General features: G+C 38.0%; 1 pseudogene; it reads left to right on the forward strand.

The window, feature by feature from the left end:
• Positions 1-386: 386 nt before the first annotated feature.
• On the forward strand, positions 387-1135 carry LOC142430229 (peroxisomal coenzyme A diphosphatase NUDT7 pseudogene; annotated as a pseudogene).
• The last annotated feature ends 3868 nt before the right edge of the window (positions 1136-5003 follow it).

A 5003-nucleotide genomic window follows, 5' to 3' on the forward strand; every position in this document is an offset into this window, starting at 1 on the left:
ACAGTATCACATGTACCATAACTTGTAATACGAAAATCAAATTTAAAAAGAAGTGGACACAAGGCAGATATAAGATTAATAATTTGATGGGTTTTCTTTTTCTTTATTCCTTCATGAACATAGGTTTATTAACCCTACAAGTAACAAATAATCAAGGGCAGGCATGCAGAATTGTCTTCCTAGTTAAATGAGGCTTTTTCTTACGAATGTATCAAATGCAGTTTCTTCCATAACAGTGGAATATGTGCAATGCTTTCTTGACACAGTGGGCCTGGATGACTGTTCTGCACTCTCCCGCGGCATTTCTCTTACTACTCTGAGAGAACAAAATAGGTCTTACCAACATTGTGCCCAAGACAGATAAAAAGAAAGTCTAGCGGAGGGCGACTTCAGTCAGGAAGCCAACTTGGTGGGGACTCATGTCTCCAGCCTATCCTCCCCCGGAGCCAGTCAGAGCCCGCTTGATAGATGAGGCCAAGTCCCGCTTACGGAAGTTTGACATCGACAACAAATATCCTCACCTGCTGCCGAACAAATGCTCCAAAGTTATCCCTCTGTTGGTGAAAGATGGAAAATTCCATCTGCTACTCACCCTCCGGTCAGAGAAGCTGAGAAGTTCCCCTGGAGAAGCTTGTTTCCCAGGAGGAAAGCAGGAGCCAGCCAATGTAGATAACACTGCCACCGCTCTGCGGGAGGCGGAGGAGGAAGTGGGGCTGCGTCCTCATCAAGTGGAGGCGGTCAGCTGCCTGGTGTGGACCGTTGTTAATGAAAACATGCTGCTCTTCCCAGTGGTGGGAATCATAGGTGAAGACTTCCAGGCCCAGCCGGACCCTGATGAAGTGAAGGATGTGTTCCCGGTGCCTCTGGCCTATTTCCTGCACCCCTGTGTCTACCACCAGGCTTACGTGACCTTCACTGAAGTCGACATCTCGCTCACTTCTTCGAGTACACCAGCCCTGACAATGGCGTGACTTACCACATCAAGGGAATCACCGCACATTCGGCCGTGTTCGCAGCTTTAATTATTTTAGATGAAAGATCCACCTTCAAGGTCGACTATGATCTTGACCATCTCCTGTCGTCTTTTGGAGAGTCTTTCATGAAACTCCAAAATCTCATCATAAGCAAGTTGTGAAGTATGGGGCTCATATCCAAGTAACAGTCCAAGAGGATGTGCGTGTGTGTGTGTGTGTGTGTGTGTGTGTGTGTGTGTGTGTGAGAGAGAGAGAGAGAGAGAGAGAGAGAGAGAGAGAGAGAGAGAGAGAGAGAGAGAGAGAGAGAGAGAGAGAGAAAGAGAAAGAGAGAAAATTTGTCCACAGGAGACAGGAGAACAATCTTACCAGGTCTGAACAGGTGTGGGTCTTTTTCTTGCAATATGAATGCACAAAACCTGGCCTCTTTTCCCATTTGCCCTCCATCAGCTAAAAGAACAAAGGGGCTTTCAAAAGTGGAAAATGTATTTAGAGTGTTCCATCATTGCACTCACAGCATAATATTGTCTTATACATGTCAGAAATAGTATAGGGTGTGTGAAATAAATTGGCACTAAATAAATTGATTTGTTGAATAAAAAAGAATAGAAAGTCTAGTGAACATTTTCCTGACACTGATTAAATACTTTGATTATCAAGATCTCTGAATTATTTGCAGGCATGAATTATTTGCAAAACAACCTTTTCCCTGAAATGTTTAGTTAACACAGTAAGGCCCTGTGACATAGATGGTACACATTGTGCCGCGGACTGCAACATCAGCAGTTTGATATCAACCCAGCTTAGCAGGAGAAAGATGAGGCTTTGAATATCTTTTAATCATCGAGACTCTTCTTCTGGCGCTATATTAGATAACACTCCATTATGATTCATGTTTGTCAGTTTATATCCCGGAACTGAGTTTTAAAGTTCCACAGATACCTGTTCACCAGGGGGTAATACTGGTAGTAATTGAAATACTTGTTGGGTAGACTGTAATAGGTAAAAATTTGTGATAATGGGAAACCTACAATATAACTGTCCCAGAGAGAAAATTAACTGAATTGTCATATTTAACAAGGTATTCCTCCTATCCCTTTGCCAATTGACTGGAAAACAACTGGGTATATTTGGTAAATAAGGAATTAATTTGGAATAATGAAGCTTTTCTTAGCAACTATAGCTAAGTTTGTGAAGGTCTCCACCATCACATCTCTGTAGAGTTGCTTCTGAGAATCATCCAGCAATGCCCATTCTTCTGGGGTAAAATCCACAGCCATATTCTCAACAGTCATTGAATCCTAAAATAACCCATAGGATCTCCTTCATTTGAGGAATAAGCAGTCAAATATGTGTGAACAGAAAAATGAGGCATATAATCCTGAGAAATTTTCTTTATATTGTGATTTGATACATGGTTATGGGTTTTATAAGGTCTACCGTAGGGTTTGCATATGATTCTAACTCCCTAGCCATATATATTCACTTCTCCAAAAGTTTCATCTCATCCCATAAACTTATCAATATGAAGAACTTTCAATATTTTTGTGAAAAACATACATTACCTTTATTTCCATTTTTTCCTACACACTGTGTAAAGTCTCATGTTTTTAAAATAGTAAGCTTAGCACTGCCACATGGACTTCTCAAATCCAGGCTACAACCTAACTTTAAGAGTTTATAAAATTTCAGCAATTCTCAATTATAAACAATATATTTCATAACATCTCTCTCTTTCTATTTCTCTCCCTATCTCTCTTTGTGGTATGTAGTTATGTGAGAGACGGGTAGGGGTATATTTATGGAGAAGAGGTGAAAAACCTTCCACAATGATCTCTCTCTCTATTAATATATATATATATATATATATATAAAATAAGTGAATATTGAAATATAACAATTAAGAAATACTGCAAGACTGGCATCTTATTAGTTGGCCAGTTTTTTTGGTTTTTTTTTTGCTTCCCATTAACCACTTCATGAAATAGCATATGATTAACAACTGAAAGACATTAATACATAATTCAAATGTGCTCTGAAGTATTCCAGATAAACGTGTCTTGAGTAATTGACTGAATACCAATGAATATGTTTAATCAAACACATGCAAATCTTGAAATGGTCTATGCTCTCAAATTTGGAAAACAAGTATTTGTCCATAGACAGGTGGTTATCCATATTGTTGTGCATTCAACAAAAAGGAGTTATGTAAATAGACATGAAATTTTTCAAACAATATTTTATGACATACATGCTAAATTCTGCTGAAACTAATACAAAATACAGCTGCAATACTAGATCAAGAGAACTGCTTGGCACTCAAATAGATTGAAAATAACTTCTGGAATTAGAACTTCTGATATTATGGGTGATATCTAATGGTTCCAGTAAAAGATTGAATTAAGAGCATACCATAACAATATTACCCTGTCTTCTTGTCTTTATGGTAATTGTTACAGTAGGGAAAAAAGGAAGCTATTGAAACAGAAAATGGGATGCTGCAAATTTTAAAATCAGGAAATGCACAGTCTATATTTAATATATTTTTGAAATAAATGCATCTGAAACATTAAACAGATGGATAGGAGACAATCACCTTAAAAAGCTGTGAAGTAGAAATGGATCTTTCTGGTCGAACGTGAGAATGTGAAGAAATAACTAATGAAGATCAAAGATTATGACATTGAGCATCATTATAACAACACACACAATTGCATTAATCAGCAACCCCAGCAGAGTTTGAGCATGATTTGAAATCAAGGTTTATATATTACTGAATCCATAATCATTATCCTTGGAACCAGCTATCAAGAACTCAAAGCACCTTTTTAATTGGGCAATCTTCTGCCAAGGGCCTACTTAAAGTACAGAAAGCAAAGGTGCCATTTTAGGACTAAGGTGAGCTTGGCTCAATCCATGATGTTTTCAAAAGGGCAATGAATCAGAAAAAAATGTAAATTAATTCATGTGAATTTTATTATATTGGTGCAGAATATTGAGTATACCACAGATAGCAAGAAGAATAAATAAATCTATCATGGATAATGGAGCAATGGTAGTACAGTGAGCTAACTGCTGGGTCAGTCCTTTGAAAGTATCAGTCATTTCATTGGAGAAAGACAAAGTTTCTATGCCCATACAAGTTACAGTGCAAGAAACCTCTGGGGAAGCTCTACCCACAACTTTAAAGCTACTCTTTGTTGGAATGACTTATTTGGCAGGGAGTTTGTATTTTTTGATTTTGGTCTCTAGAAATAAGTACAGGACAAATGTTATTAAAAAGCAAAGATGATGAGGTACCATCCTCAATACATGGGACATGTTATGAATGGGATCCTCTGAAGAAAGAGACAAAATTGTTTGATTTTGAAAACAGTCAAGAAAAATAGAACCACCTTCAGTGGCTGTGTTTTTAATAACAGCACAGTAATGGTGTTAATTATGTAAGGCAAGGTAAAGACACTGCAAGCCTAGGCAGGATTTCATTCTGTTGTACAAAGGGGATTACCAGTGAGGAATGTTTTTACAGGGCTTTCTAACCCCATAAATAAATATAAAGAATAGGAATTCCCGCTTATTGACCAAATGGACTCATTTCATTCAGACTCATTCTTTTGATGAGGCCATGAGAAGATATGTCCAACAGTGTAAGAGCCAAATCTACCACCTCTAAAAATCTAAAGAAAATATTTCACTGCCTGACGGAATAAAGAAAACAGTAGTGAAGAAGCAATGGTGACTTTGAATGCCCTAAGAATTCATATCCTTTGGTAGACCTTCATATCTAGACTTACTCAGGAAGTTTATTGCATATTTCAAAAAACCAAGGCCCAAACTGGGATGCTGATACCTTATAAAACAGGCCTCAAGGCACATAAGGAAGATCATCACAGTTATCCAGTGCTTGGAACCACATATGCATTTGATAGCAATAGACTGCTTCATACAGCTCCATCCCTCGTTCCCCGCCCATCACACTTTTACCTTATAATCTAACCTTAGGTTTCCAGTGATTCTTATCTGACCTTACTC

Source organism: Tenrec ecaudatus, chromosome 17 (assembly GCF_050624435.1).
Source record: "Tenrec ecaudatus isolate mTenEca1 chromosome 17, mTenEca1.hap1, whole genome shotgun sequence".
Lineage (NCBI taxonomy): Eukaryota > Metazoa > Chordata > Mammalia > Afrosoricida > Tenrecidae > Tenrec > Tenrec ecaudatus.